Genomic DNA, 21220 nt, shown 5'->3' on the forward strand with positions numbered 1-21220 from the left:
ACTGGCTTATTATTAGGGGTTGTACTAGAGGAATTTCCCAAGCATGGATAAAAAAACCTTGGAGTCCATTTTTAGTATGTGAAATAATTTTCAATTTTTTTTTTCATTCTTGAACTCTAAAACTTTCATTTTGTTATGCCTTATATCTTTTTTGTTTACTCCAAAAAATGGGAGAGAGAAAACTCAAGTTGGGATCTGAAAACAAATTTGAACATCCAAAATGGAAATGCACAAATGCTGAGAGAGGTAGTTCAGAAAAGTATCTGTGATTTTTAAGGATAGGCAAAAAGGGAGTAGTTTGGCCTCGTAAATATGCAACCACTTGAGAATTTGATTTTTTCTACTCCTTGAAATTTTTGGATCATTAGGTCAACTTGCATCCTCAACATGATTCTGGCATGCATATCTACCACACTTAAAGCATGTTGGGATCAGTTAGAGGTCCCTTTCTTATAAAATTCCACCAAGCGTATTATTAGGGGTTGTACTAGTGGAATTTCCCAAACATGGATAACAAAACCTTGGAGTTCATTTTTAGCGAGTGAAATAATTTTCAAATTTTTTTTGCATACATGAACTCTTAAATTTTTATTTTTTTATGCCTTATATATCTGTTTTGTTTAGGAGACAAAAAGGGTGAGTGAAAACTCAAGTTTGGATCTGAAAACAAATTTGATCATCCAAAATGGAAATGCACAAATGCTGAGAGAGTTAGTTCCAAAAAGTATCTGTGATTTTGAAGGATAGGCAAAAAGTGGGTTGTTTGGCTCTGGTAAATATCCAACCACTTGAGAATTTGATTTTTTCTACTCCTTGAAAATTTTGGATCATTAGGTCCACTTGCATTCTCAACATGTTTCTGGCATGCATATCCACCACACTTAATGCATGTTGGGATTAGTTAGAGGTCCCTTTCCTATAAAATCCCACCAAGCTTATTATTAGGGGTTGTACTTGTGGAATTACCTAAACATGGAGAACAAAACCATGGAGTCCATTTTTAGTGCGTGAAATAATTTTCAAATTTTTTTTGCATACATGAACTCTAAAATTTTCTTTTTGTTATGCCTTATATCTTTTTTGTTTAGGAGAAAAAATGGGAAAGTGAAATCTCAAGTTTGGTTCTGAAAACAAATTTGAACATCCAAAATGGAAATGCACAAATGCTGAGAGAGATAGTTCCAAAAAGTATCCGTGATTTTTAAGGATAGGCAAAAAGTGGGTTTTTTGGCTCTAGTAAATATCCAACCACTTGAGAATTTGATTTTTCCTACTCCTTGAAATTTTTCGATCATTAGCTCCACTTGCATCCTCAACATGTTTCTGGCATGCATATCCACCACACCTAATGCATGTTGGGATCAGTTAGAGGTCCCTTTCCCATAAAAAAACACCAAGCTTATTATTAGGGGTTGTACTAGGGGAATTTCCCAAGCATGGATAACAAACCTTGGAGTCCATTTTTAGTGTGTGAAATAATTATTAAATTTTTTTTGCATACAAGAACTCTAAAATTTTCATTTAGTTATGCCTTATGTCTTTTTTGTTTAGGAGAAAAAAAAGGAGAGTGAAAACTCAAGTTTGGTTCTGAAAACAAATTTGAACATCCAAAATGGAAATGCACAAATGCTGAGAGAGATAGTTCCAAAAAGTATCCGTGATTTTTAAGGATAGGCAAAAAGTGGGTTTTTTGGCTCTAGTAAATATCCAACCACTTGAGAATTTGATTTTTCCTACTCCTTGAAATTTTTCGATCATTAGCTCCACTTGCATCCTCAACATGTTTCTGGCATGCATATCCACCACACCTAATGCATGTTGGGATCAGTTAGAGGTCCCTTTCCTTTAAAATTCCATCAAGCTTATTATTAGGGGTTGTACTTGTGGAATTCCCCAAACATGGATAACAAAACCTTGGAGTCCATTTTTAGTGCGTGAAATAATTTTCAAATTTTTTTTACATACATGAACTCTAAAATTTTCATTTTGTTATGCCTTATATCTTTTTTGTTTAGGAGAAAAAAAGGGAGAGTGAAAACTCAAGTTTGGATCTGAAAACAAATTTGAACATCCAAAATGGAAATACACAAATGCTGAGAGAGATAGTTCCAAAAAGTATCTGTGATTTTTAAGGATAGGCAAAAAGTGGGTTGTTTGGCCCTGGTAAATATCCAACCACTTGAGAATTTGATTTTTTCTACTCCTTGAAAATTTTGGATCGATAGGTTCATTTGCATTCTCAACATGTTTCTGGCATGCATATCCACCACACTTAATGCATGTTGGGATTAGTTAGAGGTCCCTTTCCTATAAAATCCCACCGAGCTTATTATTAGGGGTTGTACTAAGGGAATTTCCCAAGCAAGGATAACAAAACCTTGGAGTCCATTTTTAGCGTGTGAAATAATTTTCAAATTTTTTTTGCATACATGAACTCTAAAATTTTCATTTTGTTATGCCTTATATTTTTTTTGTTTAGGAGAAAAAATGGGAGAGAGAAAACTCAAGTTTGGATCTGAAAACAAATTTGAACATCCAAAATGGAAATGCACAAACGCTGAGAGAGGTAGTACCAAAAAGTATCTGTGATTTTCAAGTATAGGCAAAAAGTGGGTTGTTTGGCCTTGTAAATATCCAACCACTTGAGAATTTGATTTTTTCTACTCTTTGAAAATTTTGGATCATTAGGTCCACTTGCATCCTCAACATGTTTCTGGCATGCATATCCACCACACTTAATGCAGGTTGGGATCAGTTAGAGGTCCCTTTCCTATAAAATCTCTACTGGCTTATTATTAGGGGTTGTACTAGAGGAATTTCCCAAGCATGGATAAAAAAACCTTGGAGTCCATTTTTAGTATGTGAAATAATTTTCAATTTTTTTTTTCATTCTTGAACTCTAAAACTTTCATTTTGTTATGCCTTATATCTTTTTTGTTTACTCCAAAAAATGGGAGAGAGAAAACTCAAGTTGGGATCTGAAAACAAATTTGAACATCCAAAATGGAAATGCACAAATGCTGAGAGAGGTAGTTCAGAAAAGTATCTGTGATTTTTAAGGATAGGCAAAAAGGGAGTAGTTTGGCCTCGTAAATATGCAACCACTTGAGAATTTGATTTTTTCTACTCCTTGAAATTTTTGGATCATTAGGTCAACTTGCATCCTCAACATGATTCTGGCATGCATATCTACCACACTTAAAGCATGTTGGGATCAGTTAGAGGTCCCTTTCTTATAAAATTCCACCAAGCGTATTATTAGGGGTTGTACTAGTGGAATTTCCCAAACATGGATAACAAAACCTTGGAGTTCATTTTTAGCGAGTGAAATAATTTTCAAATTTTTTTTGCATACATGAACTCTTAAATTTTTATTTTTTTATGCCTTATATATCTGTTTTGTTTAGGAGACAAAAAGGGTGAGTGAAAACTCAAGTTTGGATCTGAAAACAAATTTGATCATCCAAAATGGAAATGCACAAATGCTGAGAGAGTTAGTTCCAAAAAGTATCTGTGATTTTGAAGGATAGGCAAAAAGTGGGTTGTTTGGCTCTGGTAAATATCCAACCACTTGAGAATTTGATTTTTTCTACTCCTTGAAAATTTTGGATCATTAGGTCCACTTGCATTCTCAACATGTTTCTGGCATGCATATCCACCACACTTAATGCATGTTGGGATTAGTTAGAGGTCCCTTTCCTATAAAATCCCACCAAGCTTATTATTAGGGGTTGTACTTGTGGAATTACCTAAACATGGAGAACAAAACCATGGAGTCCATTTTTAGTGCGTGAAATAATTTTCAAATTTTTTTTGCATACATGAACTCTAAAATTTTCTTTTTGTTATGCCTTATATCTTTTTTGTTTAGGAGAAAAAATGGGAAAGTGAAATCTCAAGTTTGGTTCTGAAAACAAATTTGAACATCCAAAATGGAAATGCACAAATGCTGAGAGAGATAGTTCCAAAAAGTATCCGTGATTTTTAAGGATAGGCAAAAAGTGGGTTTTTTGGCTCTAGTAAATATCCAACCACTTGAGAATTTGATTTTTCCTACTCCTTGAAATTTTTCGATCATTAGCTCCACTTGCATCCTCAACATGTTTCTGGCATGCATATCCACCACACCTAATGCATGTTGGGATCAGTTAGAGGTCCCTTTCCCATAAAAAAACACCAAGCTTATTATTAGGGGTTGTACTAGGGGAATTTCCCAAGCATGGATAACAAACCTTGGAGTCCATTTTTAGTGTGTGAAATAATTATTAAATTTTTTTTGCATACAAGAACTCTAAAATTTTCATTTAGTTATGCCTTATGTCTTTTTTGTTTAGGAGAAAAAAAAGGAGAGTGAAAACTCAAGTTTGGTTCTGAAAACAAATTTGAACATCCAAAATGGAAATGCACAAATGCTGAGAGAGATAGTTCCAAAAAGTATCCGTGATTTTTAAGGATAGGCAAAAAGTGGGTTTTTTGGCTCTAGTAAATATCCAACCACTTGAGAATTTGATTTTTCCTACTCCTTGAAATTTTTCGATCATTAGCTCCACTTGCATCCTCAACATGTTTCTGGCATGCATATCCACCACACCTAATGCATGTTGGGATCAGTTAGAGGTCCCTTTCCTTTAAAATTCCATCAAGCTTATTATTAGGGGTTGTACTTGTGGAATTCCCCAAACATGGATAACAAAACCTTGGAGTCCATTTTTAGTGCGTGAAATAATTTTCAAATTTTTTTTACATACATGAACTCTAAAATTTTCATTTTGTTATGCCTTATATCTTTTTTGTTTAGGAGAAAAAAAGGGAGAGTGAAAACTCAAGTTTGGATCTGAAAACAAATTTGAACATCCAAAATGGAAATACACAAATGCTGAGAGAGATAGTTCCAAAAAGTATCTGTGATTTTTAAGGATAGGCAAAAAGTGGGTTGTTTGGCCCTGGTAAATATCCAACCACTTGAGAATTTGATTTTTTCTACTCCTTGAAAATTTTGGATCGATAGGTTCATTTGCATTCTCAACATGTTTCTGGCATGCATATCCACCACACTTAATGCATGTTGGGATTAGTTAGAGGTCCCTTTCCTATAAAATCCCACCGAGCTTATTATTAGGGGTTGTACTAAGGGAATTTCCCAAGCAAGGATAACAAAACCTTGGAGTCCATTTTTAGCGTGTGAAATAATTTTCAAATTTTTTTTGCATACATGAACTCTAAAATTTTCATTTTGTTATGCCTTATATTTTTTTTGTTTAGGAGAAAAAATGGGAGAGAGAAAACTCAAGTTTGGATCTGAAAACAAATTTGAACATCCAAAATGGAAATGCACAAACGCTGAGAGAGGTAGTACCAAAAAGTATCTGTGATTTTCAAGTATAGGCAAAAAGTGGGTTGTTTGGCCTTGTAAATATCCAACCACTTGAGAATTTGATTTTTTCTACTCTTTGAAAATTTTGGATCATTAGGTCCACTTGCATCCTCAACATGTTTCTGGCATGCATATCCACCACACTTAATGCAGGTTGGGATCAGTTAGAGGTCCCTTTCCTATAAAATCTCTACTGGCTTATTATTAGGGGTTGTACTAGAGGAATTTCCCAAGCATGGATAAAAAAACCTTGGAGTCCATTTTTAGTATGTGAAATAATTTTCAATTTTTTTTTTCATTCTTGAACTCTAAAACTTTCATTTTGTTATGCCTTATATCTTTTTTGTTTACTCCAAAAAATGGGAGAGAGAAAACTCAAGTTTGGATCTGAAAACAAATTTGAACATCCAAAATGGAAATGCACAAACGCTGAGAGAGGTAGTACCAAAAAGTATCTGTGATTTTCAAGTATAGGCAAAAAGTGGGTTGTTTGGCCTTGTAAATATCCAACCACTTGAGAATTTGATTTTTTCTACTCTTTGAAAATTTTGGATCATTAGGTCCACTTGCATCCTCAACATGTTTCTGGCATGCATATCCACCACACTTAATGCAGGTTGGGATCAGTTAGAGGTCCCTTTCCTATAAAATCTCTACTGGCTTATTATTAGGGGTTGTACTAGAGGAATTTCCCAAGCATGGATAAAAAAACCTTGGAGTCCATTTTTAGTATGTGAAATAATTTTCAATTTTTTTTTTCATTCTTGAACTCTAAAACTTTCATTTTGTTATGCCTTATATCTTTTTTGTTTACTCCAAAAAATGGGAGAGAGAAAACTCAAGTTGGGATCTGAAAACAAATTTGAACATCCAAAATGGAAATGCACAAATGCTGAGAGAGGTAGTTCAGAAAAGTATCTGTGATTTTTAAGGATAGGCAAAAAGGGAGTAGTTTGGCCTCGTAAATATGCAACCACTTGAGAATTTGATTTTTTCTACTCCTTGAAATTTTTGGATCATTAGGTCAACTTGCATCCTCAACATGATTCTGGCATGCATATCTACCACACTTAAAGCATGTTGGGATCAGTTAGAGGTCCCTTTCTTATAAAATTCCACCAAGCGTATTATTAGGGGTTGTACTAGTGGAATTTCCCAAACATGGATAACAAAACCTTGGAGTTCATTTTTAGCGAGTGAAATAATTTTCAAATTTTTTTTGCATACATGAACTCTTAAATTTTTATTTTTTTATGCCTTATATATCTGTTTTGTTTAGGAGACAAAAAGGGTGAGTGAAAACTCAAGTTTGGATCTGAAAACAAATTTGATCATCCAAAATGGAAATGCACAAATGCTGAGAGAGTTAGTTCCAAAAAGTATCTGTGATTTTGAAGGATAGGCAAAAAGTGGGTTGTTTGGCTCTGGTAAATATCCAACCACTTGAGAATTTGATTTTTTCTACTCCTTGAAAATTTTGGATCATTAGGTCCACTTGCATTCTCAACATGTTTCTGGCATGCATATCCACCACACTTAATGCATGTTGGGATTAGTTAGAGGTCCCTTTCCTATAAAATCCCACCAAGCTTATTATTAGGGGTTGTACTTGTGGAATTACCTAAACATGGAGAACAAAACCATGGAGTCCATTTTTAGTGCGTGAAATAATTTTCAAATTTTTTTTGCATACATGAACTCTAAAATTTTCTTTTTGTTATGCCTTATATCTTTTTTGTTTAGGAGAAAAAATGGGAAAGTGAAATCTCAAGTTTGGTTCTGAAAACAAATTTGAACATCCAAAATGGAAATGCACAAATGCTGAGAGAGATAGTTCCAAAAAGTATCCGTGATTTTTAAGGATAGGCAAAAAGTGGGTTTTTTGGCTCTAGTAAATATCCAACCACTTGAGAATTTGATTTTTCCTACTCCTTGAAATTTTTCGATCATTAGCTCCACTTGCATCCTCAACATGTTTCTGGCATGCATATCCACCACACCTAATGCATGTTGGGATCAGTTAGAGGTCCCTTTCCCATAAAAAAACACCAAGCTTATTATTAGGGGTTGTACTAGGGGAATTTCCCAAGCATGGATAACAAACCTTGGAGTCCATTTTTAGTGTGTGAAATAATTATTAAATTTTTTTTGCATACAAGAACTCTAAAATTTTCATTTAGTTATGCCTTATGTCTTTTTTGTTTAGGAGAAAAAAAAGGAGAGTGAAAACTCAAGTTTGGTTCTGAAAACAAATTTGAACATCCAAAATGGAAATGCACAAATGCTGAGAGAGATAGTTCCAAAAAGTATCCGTGATTTTTAAGGATAGGCAAAAAGTGGGTTTTTTGGCTCTAGTAAATATCCAACCACTTGAGAATTTGATTTTTCCTACTCCTTGAAATTTTTCGATCATTAGCTCCACTTGCATCCTCAACATGTTTCTGGCATGCATATCCACCACACCTAATGCATGTTGGGATCAGTTAGAGGTCCCTTTCCTTTAAAATTCCATCAAGCTTATTATTAGGGGTTGTACTTGTGGAATTCCCCAAACATGGATAACAAAACCTTGGAGTCCATTTTTAGTGCGTGAAATAATTTTCAAATTTTTTTTACATACATGAACTCTAAAATTTTCATTTTGTTATGCCTTATATCTTTTTTGTTTAGGAGAAAAAAAGGGAGAGTGAAAACTCAAGTTTGGATCTGAAAACAAATTTGAACATCCAAAATGGAAATACACAAATGCTGAGAGAGATAGTTCCAAAAAGTATCTGTGATTTTTAAGGATAGGCAAAAAGTGGGTTGTTTGGCCCTGGTAAATATCCAACCACTTGAGAATTTGATTTTTTCTACTCCTTGAAAATTTTGGATCGATAGGTTCATTTGCATTCTCAACATGTTTCTGGCATGCATATCCACCACACTTAATGCATGTTGGGATTAGTTAGAGGTCCCTTTCCTATAAAATCCCACCGAGCTTATTATTAGGGGTTGTACTAAGGGAATTTCCCAAGCAAGGATAACAAAACCTTGGAGTCCATTTTTAGCGTGTGAAATAATTTTCAAATTTTTTTTGCATACATGAACTCTAAAATTTTCATTTTGTTATGCCTTATATTTTTTTTGTTTAGGAGAAAAAATGGGAGAGAGAAAACTCAAGTTTGGATCTGAAAACAAATTTGAACATCCAAAATGGAAATGCACAAACGCTGAGAGAGGTAGTACCAAAAAGTATCTGTGATTTTCAAGTATAGGCAAAAAGTGGGTTGTTTGGCCTTGTAAATATCCAACCACTTGAGAATTTGATTTTTTCTACTCTTTGAAAATTTTGGATCATTAGGTCCACTTGCATCCTCAACATGTTTCTGGCATGCATATCCACCACACTTAATGCAGGTTGGGATCAGTTAGAGGTCCCTTTCCTATAAAATCTCTACTGGCTTATTATTAGGGGTTGTACTAGAGGAATTTCCCAAGCATGGATAAAAAAACCTTGGAGTCCATTTTTAGTATGTGAAATAATTTTCAATTTTTTTTTTCATTCTTGAACTCTAAAACTTTCATTTTGTTATGCCTTATATCTTTTTTGTTTACTCCAAAAAATGGGAGAGAGAAAACTCAAGTTTGGATCTGAAAACAAATTTGAACATCCAAAATGGAAATGCACAAACGCTGAGAGAGGTAGTACCAAAAAGTATCTGTGATTTTCAAGTATAGGCAAAAAGTGGGTTGTTTGGCCTTGTAAATATCCAACCACTTGAGAATTTGATTTTTTCTACTCTTTGAAAATTTTGGATCATTAGGTCCACTTGCATCCTCAACATGTTTCTGGCATGCATATCCACCACACTTAATGCAGGTTGGGATCAGTTAGAGGTCCCTTTCCTATAAAATCTCTACTGGCTTATTATTAGGGGTTGTACTAGAGGAATTTCCCAAGCATGGATAAAAAAACCTTGGAGTCCATTTTTAGTATGTGAAATAATTTTCAATTTTTTTTTTCATTCTTGAACTCTAAAACTTTCATTTTGTTATGCCTTATATCTTTTTTGTTTACTCCAAAAAATGGGAGAGAGAAAACTCAAGTTGGGATCTGAAAACAAATTTGAACATCCAAAATGGAAATGCACAAATGCTGAGAGAGGTAGTTCAGAAAAGTATCTGTGATTTTTAAGGATAGGCAAAAAGGGAGTAGTTTGGCCTCGTAAATATGCAACCACTTGAGAATTTGATTTTTTCTACTCCTTGAAATTTTTGGATCATTAGGTCAACTTGCATCCTCAACATGATTCTGGCATGCATATCTACCACACTTAAAGCATGTTGGGATCAGTTAGAGGTCCCTTTCTTATAAAATTCCACCAAGCGTATTATTAGGGGTTGTACTAGTGGAATTTCCCAAACATGGATAACAAAACCTTGGAGTTCATTTTTAGCGAGTGAAATAATTTTCAAATTTTTTTTGCATACATGAACTCTTAAATTTTTATTTTTTTATGCCTTATATATCTGTTTTGTTTAGGAGACAAAAAGGGTGAGTGAAAACTCAAGTTTGGATCTGAAAACAAATTTGATCATCCAAAATGGAAATGCACAAATGCTGAGAGAGTTAGTTCCAAAAAGTATCTGTGATTTTGAAGGATAGGCAAAAAGTGGGTTGTTTGGCTCTGGTAAATATCCAACCACTTGAGAATTTGATTTTTTCTACTCCTTGAAAATTTTGGATCATTAGGTCCACTTGCATTCTCAACATGTTTCTGGCATGCATATCCACCACACTTAATGCATGTTGGGATTAGTTAGAGGTCCCTTTCCTATAAAATCCCACCAAGCTTATTATTAGGGGTTGTACTTGTGGAATTACCTAAACATGGAGAACAAAACCATGGAGTCCATTTTTAGTGCGTGAAATAATTTTCAAATTTTTTTTGCATACATGAACTCTAAAATTTTCTTTTTGTTATGCCTTATATCTTTTTTGTTTAGGAGAAAAAATGGGAAAGTGAAATCTCAAGTTTGGTTCTGAAAACAAATTTGAACATCCAAAATGGAAATGCACAAATGCTGAGAGAGATAGTTCCAAAAAGTATCCGTGATTTTTAAGGATAGGCAAAAAGTGGGTTTTTTGGCTCTAGTAAATATCCAACCACTTGAGAATTTGATTTTTCCTACTCCTTGAAATTTTTCGATCATTAGCTCCACTTGCATCCTCAACATGTTTCTGGCATGCATATCCACCACACCTAATGCATGTTGGGATCAGTTAGAGGTCCCTTTCCCATAAAAAAACACCAAGCTTATTATTAGGGGTTGTACTAGGGGAATTTCCCAAGCATGGATAACAAACCTTGGAGTCCATTTTTAGTGTGTGAAATAATTATTAAATTTTTTTTGCATACAAGAACTCTAAAATTTTCATTTAGTTATGCCTTATGTCTTTTTTGTTTAGGAGAAAAAAAAGGAGAGTGAAAACTCAAGTTTGGTTCTGAAAACAAATTTGAACATCCAAAATGGAAATGCACAAATGCTGAGAGAGATAGTTCCAAAAAGTATCCGTGATTTTTAAGGATAGGCAAAAAGTGGGTTTTTTGGCTCTAGTAAATATCCAACCACTTGAGAATTTGATTTTTCCTACTCCTTGAAATTTTTCGATCATTAGCTCCACTTGCATCCTCAACATGTTTCTGGCATGCATATCCACCACACCTAATGCATGTTGGGATCAGTTAGAGGTCCCTTTCCTTTAAAATTCCATCAAGCTTATTATTAGGGGTTGTACTTGTGGAATTCCCCAAACATGGATAACAAAACCTTGGAGTCCATTTTTAGTGCGTGAAATAATTTTCAAATTTTTTTTACATACATGAACTCTAAAATTTTCATTTTGTTATGCCTTATATCTTTTTTGTTTAGGAGAAAAAAAGGGAGAGTGAAAACTCAAGTTTGGATCTGAAAACAAATTTGAACATCCAAAATGGAAATACACAAATGCTGAGAGAGATAGTTCCAAAAAGTATCTGTGATTTTTAAGGATAGGCAAAAAGTGGGTTGTTTGGCCCTGGTAAATATCCAACCACTTGAGAATTTGATTTTTTCTACTCCTTGAAAATTTTGGATCGATAGGTTCATTTGCATTCTCAACATGTTTCTGGCATGCATATCCACCACACTTAATGCATGTTGGGATTAGTTAGAGGTCCCTTTCCTATAAAATCCCACCGAGCTTATTATTAGGGGTTGTACTAAGGGAATTTCCCAAGCAAGGATAACAAAACCTTGGAGTCCATTTTTAGCGTGTGAAATAATTTTCAAATTTTTTTTGCATACATGAACTCTAAAATTTTCATTTTGTTATGCCTTATATTTTTTTTGTTTAGGAGAAAAAATGGGAGAGAGAAAACTCAAGTTTGGATCTGAAAACAAATTTGAACATCCAAAATGGAAATGCACAAACGCTGAGAGAGGTAGTACCAAAAAGTATCTGTGATTTTCAAGTATAGGCAAAAAGTGGGTTGTTTGGCCTTGTAAATATCCAACCACTTGAGAATTTGATTTTTTCTACTCTTTGAAAATTTTGGATCATTAGGTCCACTTGCATCCTCAACATGTTTCTGGCATGCATATCCACCACACTTAATGCAGGTTGGGATCAGTTAGAGGTCCCTTTCCTATAAAATCTCTACTGGCTTATTATTAGGGGTTGTACTAGAGGAATTTCCCAAGCATGGATAAAAAAACCTTGGAGTCCATTTTTAGTATGTGAAATAATTTTCAATTTTTTTTTTCATTCTTGAACTCTAAAACTTTCATTTTGTTATGCCTTATATCTTTTTTGTTTACTCCAAAAAATGGGAGAGAGAAAACTCAAGTTTGGATCTGAAAACAAATTTGAACATCCAAAATGGAAATGCACAAACGCTGAGAGAGGTAGTACCAAAAAGTATCTGTGATTTTCAAGTATAGGCAAAAAGTGGGTTGTTTGGCCTTGTAAATATCCAACCACTTGAGAATTTGATTTTTTCTACTCTTTGAAAATTTTGGATCATTAGGTCCACTTGCATCCTCAACATGTTTCTGGCATGCATATCCACCACACTTAATGCAGGTTGGGATCAGTTAGAGGTCCCTTTCCTATAAAATCTCTACTGGCTTATTATTAGGGGTTGTACTAGAGGAATTTCCCAAGCATGGATAAAAAAACCTTGGAGTCCATTTTTAGTATGTGAAATAATTTTCAATTTTTTTTTTCATTCTTGAACTCTAAAACTTTCATTTTGTTATGCCTTATATCTTTTTTGTTTACTCCAAAAAATGGGAGAGAGAAAACTCAAGTTGGGATCTGAAAACAAATTTGAACATCCAAAATGGAAATGCACAAATGCTGAGAGAGGTAGTTCAGAAAAGTATCTGTGATTTTTAAGGATAGGCAAAAAGGGAGTAGTTTGGCCTCGTAAATATGCAACCACTTGAGAATTTGATTTTTTCTACTCCTTGAAATTTTTGGATCATTAGGTCAACTTGCATCCTCAACATGATTCTGGCATGCATATCTACCACACTTAAAGCATGTTGGGATCAGTTAGAGGTCCCTTTCTTATAAAATTCCACCAAGCGTATTATTAGGGGTTGTACTAGTGGAATTTCCCAAACATGGATAACAAAACCTTGGAGTTCATTTTTAGCGAGTGAAATAATTTTCAAATTTTTTTTGCATACATGAACTCTTAAATTTTTATTTTTTTATGCCTTATATATCTGTTTTGTTTAGGAGACAAAAAGGGTGAGTGAAAACTCAAGTTTGGATCTGAAAACAAATTTGATCATCCAAAATGGAAATGCACAAATGCTGAGAGAGTTAGTTCCAAAAAGTATCTGTGATTTTGAAGGATAGGCAAAAAGTGGGTTGTTTGGCTCTGGTAAATATCCAACCACTTGAGAATTTGATTTTTTCTACTCCTTGAAAATTTTGGATCATTAGGTCCACTTGCATTCTCAACATGTTTCTGGCATGCATATCCACCACACTTAATGCATGTTGGGATTAGTTAGAGGTCCCTTTCCTATAAAATCCCACCAAGCTTATTATTAGGGGTTGTACTTGTGGAATTACCTAAACATGGAGAACAAAACCATGGAGTCCATTTTTAGTGCGTGAAATAATTTTCAAATTTTTTTTGCATACATGAACTCTAAAATTTTCTTTTTGTTATGCCTTATATCTTTTTTGTTTAGGAGAAAAAATGGGAAAGTGAAATCTCAAGTTTGGTTCTGAAAACAAATTTGAACATCCAAAATGGAAATGCACAAATGCTGAGAGAGATAGTTCCAAAAAGTATCCGTGATTTTTAAGGATAGGCAAAAAGTGGGTTTTTTGGCTCTAGTAAATATCCAACCACTTGAGAATTTGATTTTTCCTACTCCTTGAAATTTTTCGATCATTAGCTCCACTTGCATCCTCAACATGTTTCTGGCATGCATATCCACCACACCTAATGCATGTTGGGATCAGTTAGAGGTCCCTTTCCCATAAAAAAACACCAAGCTTATTATTAGGGGTTGTACTAGGGGAATTTCCCAAGCATGGATAACAAACCTTGGAGTCCATTTTTAGTGTGTGAAATAATTATTAAATTTTTTTTGCATACAAGAACTCTAAAATTTTCATTTAGTTATGCCTTATGTCTTTTTTGTTTAGGAGAAAAAAAAGGAGAGTGAAAACTCAAGTTTGGTTCTGAAAACAAATTTGAACATCCAAAATGGAAATGCACAAATGCTGAGAGAGATAGTTCCAAAAAGTATCCGTGATTTTTAAGGATAGGCAAAAAGTGGGTTTTTTGGCTCTAGTAAATATCCAACCACTTGAGAATTTGATTTTTCCTACTCCTTGAAATTTTTCGATCATTAGCTCCACTTGCATCCTCAACATGTTTCTGGCATGCATATCCACCACACCTAATGCATGTTGGGATCAGTTAGAGGTCCCTTTCCTTTAAAATTCCATCAAGCTTATTATTAGGGGTTGTACTTGTGGAATTCCCCAAACATGGATAACAAAACCTTGGAGTCCATTTTTAGTGCGTGAAATAATTTTCAAATTTTTTTTACATACATGAACTCTAAAATTTTCATTTTGTTATGCCTTATATCTTTTTTGTTTAGGAGAAAAAAAGGGAGAGTGAAAACTCAAGTTTGGATCTGAAAACAAATTTGAACATCCAAAATGGAAATACACAAATGCTGAGAGAGATAGTTCCAAAAAGTATCTGTGATTTTTAAGGATAGGCAAAAAGTGGGTTGTTTGGCCCTGGTAAATATCCAACCACTTGAGAATTTGATTTTTTCTACTCCTTGAAAATTTTGGATCGATAGGTTCATTTGCATTCTCAACATGTTTCTGGCATGCATATCCACCACACTTAATGCATGTTGGGATTAGTTAGAGGTCCCTTTCCTATAAAATCCCACCGAGCTTATTATTAGGGGTTGTACTAAGGGAATTTCCCAAGCAAGGATAACAAAACCTTGGAGTCCATTTTTAGCGTGTGAAATAATTTTCAAATTTTTTTTGCATACATGAACTCTAAAATTTTCATTTTGTTATGCCTTATATTTTTTTTGTTTAGGAGAAAAAATGGGAGAGAGAAAACTCAAGTTTGGATCTGAAAACAAATTTGAACATCCAAAATGGAAATGCACAAACGCTGAGAGAGGTAGTACCAAAAAATATCTGTGATTTTCAAGTATAGGCAAAAAGTGGGTTGTTTGGCCTTGTAAATATCCAACCACTTGAGAATTTGATTTTTTCTACTCTTTGAAAATTTTGGATCATTAGGTCCACTTGCATCCTCAACATGTTTCTGGCATGCATATCCACCACACTTAATGCAGGTTGGGATCAGTTAGAGGTCCCTTTCCTATAAAATCTCTACTGGCTTATTATTAGGGGTTGTACTAGAGGAATTTCCCAAGCATGGATAAAAAAACCTTGGAGTCCATTTTTAGTATGTGAAATAATTTTCAATTTTTTTTTTCATTCTTGAACTCTAAAACTTTCATTTTGTTATGCCTTATATCTTTTTTGTTTACTCCAAAAAATGGGAGAGAGAAAACTCAAGTTGGGATCTGAAAACAAATTTGAACATCCAAAATGGAAATGCACAAATGCTGAGAGAGGTAGTTCAGAAAAGTATCTGTGATTTTTAAGGATAGGCAAAAAGGGAGTAGTTTGGCCTCGTAAATATGCAACCACTTGAGAATTTGATTTTTTCTACTCCTTGAAATTTTTGGATCATTAGGTCAACTTGCATCCTCAACATGATTCTGGCATGCATATCTACCACACTTAAAGCATGTTGGGATCAGTTAGAGGTCCCTTTCTTATAAAATTCCACCAAGCGTATTATTAGGGGTTGTACTAGTGGAATTTCCCAAACATGGATAACAAAACCTTGGAGTTCATTTTTAGCGAGTGAAATAATTTTCAAATTTTTTTTGCATACATGAACTCTTAAATTTTTATTTTTTTATGCCTTATATATCTGTTTTGTTTAGGAGACAAAAAGGGTGAGTGAAAACTCAAGTTTGGATCTGAAAACAAATTTGATCATCCAAAATGGAAATGCACAAATGCTGAGAGAGTTAGTTCCAAAAAGTATCTGTGATTTTGAAGGATAGGCAAAAAGTGGGTTGTTTGGCTCTGGTAAATATCCAACCACTTGAGAATTTGATTTTTTCTACTCCTTGAAAATTTTGGATCATTAGGTCCACTTGCATTCTCAACATGTTTCTGGCATGCATATCCACCACACTTAATGCATGTTGGGATTAGTTAGAGGTCCCTTTCCTATAAAATCCCACCAAGCTTATTATTAGGGGTTGTACTTGTGGAATTACCTAAACATGGAGAACAAAACCATGGAGTCCATTTTTAGTGCGTGAAATAATTTTCAAATTTTTTTTGCATACATGAACTCTAAAATTTTCTTTTTGTTATGCCTTATATCTTTTTTGTTTAGGAGAAAAAATGGGAAAGTGAAATCTCAAGTTTGGTTCTGAAAACAAATTTGAACATCCAAAATGGAAATGCACAAATGCTGAGAGAGATAGTTCCAAAAAGTATCCGTGATTTTTAAGGATAGGCAAAAAGTGGGTTTTTTGGCTCTAGTAAATATCCAACCACTTGAGAATTTGATTTTTCCTACTCCTTGAAATTTTTCGATCATTAGCTCCACTTGCATCCTCAACATGTTTCTGGCATGCATATCCACCACACCTAATGCATGTTGGGATCAGTTAGAGGTCCCTTTCCTTTAAAATTCCATCAAGCTTATTATTAGGGGTTGTACTTGTGGAATTCCCCAAACATGGATAACAAAACCTTGGAGTCCATTTTTAGTGCGTGAAATAATTTTCAAATTTTTTTTACATACATGAACTCTAAAATTTTCATTTTGTTATGCCTTATATCTTTTTTGTTTAGGAGAAAAAAAGGGAGAGTGAAAACTCAAGTTTGGATCTGAAAACAAATTTGAACATCCAAAATGGAAATACACAAATGCTGAGAGAGATAGTTCCAAAAAGTATCTGTGATTTTTAAGGATAGGCAAAAAGTGGGTTGTTTGGCCCTGGTAAATATCCAACCACTTGAGAATTTGATTTTTTCTACTCCTTGAAAATTTTGGATCGATAGGTTCATTTGCATTCTCAACATGTTTCTGGCATGCATATCCACCACACTTAATGCATGTTGGGATTAGTTAGAGGTCCCTTTCCTATAAAATCCCACCGAGCTTATTATTAGGGGTTGTACTAAGGGAATTTCCCAAGCAAGGATAACAAAACCTTGGAGTCCATTTTTAGCGTGTGAAATAATTTTCAAATTTTTTTTGCATACATGAACTCTAAAATTTTCATTTTGTTATGCCTTATATTTTTTTTGTTTAGGAGAAAAAATGGGAGAGAGAAAACTCAAGTTTGGATCTGAAAACAAATTTGAACATCCAAAATGGAAATGCACAAACGCTGAGAGAGGTAGTACCAAAAAGTATCTGTGATTTTCAAGTATAGGCAAAAAGTGGGTTGTTTGGCCTTGTAAATATCCAACCACTTGAGAATTTGATTTTTTCTACTCTTTGAAAATTTTGGATCATTAGGTCCACTTGCATCCTCAACATGTTTCTGGCATGCATATCCACCACACTTAATGCAGGTTGGGATCAGTTAGAGGTCCCTTTCCTATAAAATCTCTACTGGCTTATTATTAGGGGTTGTACTAGAGGAATTTCCCAAGCATGGATAAAAAAACCTTGGAGTCCATTTTTAGTATGTGAAATAATTTTCAATTTTTTTTTTCATTCTTGAACTCTAAAACTTTCATTTTGTTATGCCTTATATCTTTTTTGTTTACTCCAAAAAATGGGAGAGAGAAAACTCAAGTTTGGATCTGAAAACAAATTTGAACATCCAAAATGGAAATGCACAAACGCTGAGAGAGGTAGTACCAAAAAGTATCTGTGATTTTCAAGTATAGGCAAAAAGTGGGTTGTTTGGCCTTGTAAATATCCAACCACTTGAGAATTTGATTTTTTCTACTCTTTGAAAATTTTGGATCATTAGGTCCACTTGCATCCTCAACATGTTTCTGGCATGCATATCCACCACACTTAATGCAGGTTGGGATCAGTTAGAGGTCCCTTTCCTATAAAATCTCTACTGGCTTATTATTAGGGGTTGTACTAGAGGAATTTCCCAAGCATGGATAAAAAAACCTTGGAGTCCATTTTTAGTATGTGAAATAATTTTCAATTTTTTTTTTCATTCTTGAACTCTAAAACTTTCATTTTGTTATGCCTTATATCTTTTTTGTTTACTCCAAAAAATGGGAGAGAGAAAACTCAAGTTGGGATCTGAAAACAAATTTGAACATCCAAAATGGAAATGCACAAATGCTGAGAGAGGTAGTTCAGAAAAGTATCTGTGATTTTTAAGGATAGGCAAAAAGGGAGTAGTTTGGCCTCGTAAATATGCAACCACTTGAGAATTTGATTTTTTCTACTCCTTGAAATTTTTGGATCATTAGGTCAACTTGCATCCTCAACATGATTCTGGCATGCATATCTACCACACTTAAAGCATGTTGGGATCAGTTAGAGGTCCCTTTCTTATAAAATTCCACCAAGCGTATTATTAGGGGTTGTACTAGTGGAATTTCCCAAACATGGATAACAAAACCTTGGAGTTCATTTTTAGCGAGTGAAATAATTTTCAAATTTTTTTTGCATACATGAACTCTTAAATTTTTATTTTTTTATGCCTTATATATCTGTTTTGTTTAGGAGACAAAAAGGGTGAGTGAAAACTCAAGTTTGGATCTGAAAACAAATTTGATCATCCAAAATGGAAATGCACAAATGCTGAGAGAGTTAGTTCCAAAAAGTATCTGTGATTTTGAAGGATAGGCAAAAAGTGGGTTGTTTGGCTCTGGTAAATATCCAACCACTTGAGAATTTGATTTTTTCTACTCCTTGAAAATTTTGGATCATTAGGTCCACTTGCATTCTCAACATGTTTCTGGCATGCATATCCACCACACTTAATGCATGTTGGGATTAGTTAGAGGTCCCTTTCCTATAAAATCCCACCAAGCTTATTATTAGGGGTTGTACTTGTGGAATTACCTAAACATGGAGAACAAAACCATGGAGTCCATTTTTAGTGCGTGAAATAATTTTCAAATTTTTTTTGCATACATGAACTCTAAAATTTTCTTTTTGTTATGCCTTATATCTTTTTTGTTTAGGAGAAAAAATGGGAAAGTGAAATCTCAAGTTTGGTTCTGAAAACAAATTTGAACATCCAAAATGGAAATGCACAAATGCTGAGAGAGATAGTTCCAAAAAGTATCCGTGATTTTTAAGGATAGGCAAAAAGTGGGTTTTTTGGCTCTAGTAAATATCCAACCACTTGAGAATTTGATTTTTCCTACTCCTTGAAATTTTTCGATCATTAGCTCCACTTGCATCCTCAACATGTTTCTGGCATGCATATCCACCACACCTAATGCATGTTGGGATCAGTTAGAGGTCCCTTTCCCATAAAAAAACACCAAGCTTATTATTAGGGGTTGTACTAGGGGAATTTCCCAAGCATGGATAACAAACCTTGGAGTCCATTTTTAGTGTGTGAAATAATTATTAAATTTTTTTTGCATACAAGAACTCTAAAATTTTCATTTAGTTATGCCTTATGTCTTTTTTGTTTAGGAGAAAAAAAAGGAGAGTGAAAACTCAAGTTTGGTTCTGAAAACAAATTTGAACATCCAAAATGGAAATGCACAAATGCTGAGAGAGATAGTTCCAAAAAGTATCCGTGATTTTTAAGGATAGGCAAAAAGTGGGTTTTTTGGCTCTAGTAAATATCCAACCACTTGAGAATTTGATTTTTCCTACTCCTTGAAATTTTTCGATCATTAGCTCCACTTGCATCCTCAACATGTTTCTGGCATGCATATCCACCACACCTAATGCATGTTGGGATCAGTTAGAGGTCCCTTTCCTTTAAAATTCCATCAAGCTTATTATTAGGGGTTGTACTTGTGGAATTCCCCAAACATGGATAACAAAACCTTGGAGTCCATTTTTAGTGCGTGAAATAATTTTCAAATTTTTTTTACATACATGAACTCTAAAATTTTCATTTTGTTATGCCTTATATCTTTTTTGTTTAGGAGAAAAAAAGGGAGAGTGAAAACTCAAGTTTGGATCTGAAAACAAATTTGAACATCCAAAATGGAAATACACAAATGCTGAGAGAGATAGTTCCAAAAAGTATCTGTGATTTTTAAGGATAGGCAAAAAGTGGGTTGTTTGGCCCTGGTAAATATCCAACCACTTGAGAATTTGATTTTTTCTACTCCTTGAAAATTTTGGATCGATAGGTTCATTTGCATTCTCAACATGTTTCTGGCATGCATATCCACCACACTTAATGCATGTTGGGATTAGTTAGAGGTCCCTTTCCTATAAAATCCCACCGAGCTTATTATTAGGGGTTGTACTAAGGGAATTTCCCAAGCAAGGATAACAAAACCTTGGAGTCCATTTTTAGCGTGTGAAATAATTTTCAAATTTTTTTTGCATACATGAACTCTAAAATTTTCATTTTGTTATGCCTTATATTTTTTTTGTTTAGGAGAAAAAATGGGAGAGAGAAAACTCAAGTTTGGATCTGAAAACAAATTTGAACATCCAAAATGGAAATGCACAAACGCTGAGAGAGGTAGTACCAAAAAGTATCTGTGATTTTCAAGTATAGGCAAAAAGTGGGTTGTTTGGCCTTGTAAATATCCAACCACTTGAGAATTTGATTTTTTCTACTCTTTGAAAATTTTGGATCATTAGGTCCACTTGCATCCTCAACATGTTTCTGGCATGCATATCCACCACACTTAATGCAGGTTGGGATCAGTTAGAGGTCCCTTTCCTATAAAATCTCTACTGGCTTATTATTAGGGGTTGTACTAGAGGAATTTCCCAAGCATGGATAAAAAAACCTTGGAGTCCATTTTTAGTATGTGAAATAATTTTCAATTTTTTTTTTCATTCTTGAACTCTAAAACTTTCATTTTGTTATGCCTTATATCTTTTTTGTTTACTCCAAAAAATGGGAGAGAGAAAACTCAAGTTGGGATCTGAAAACAAATTTGAACATCCAAAATGGAAATGCACAAATGCTGAGAGAGGTAGTTCAGAAAAGTATCTGTGATTTTTAAGGATAGGCAAAAAGGGAGTAGTTTGGCCTCGTAAATATGCAACCACTTGAGAATTTGATTTTTTCTACTCCTTG

This window comes from Aristolochia californica, unplaced genomic scaffold (genome assembly GCF_029961685.1).
Source record: "Aristolochia californica isolate CCGP_79_NKW_82.1479 unplaced genomic scaffold, dmAriCali1.0.hap1 SCAF_4, whole genome shotgun sequence".
Classification (NCBI taxonomy): Eukaryota; Viridiplantae; Streptophyta; class Magnoliopsida; order Piperales; family Aristolochiaceae; genus Aristolochia; species Aristolochia californica.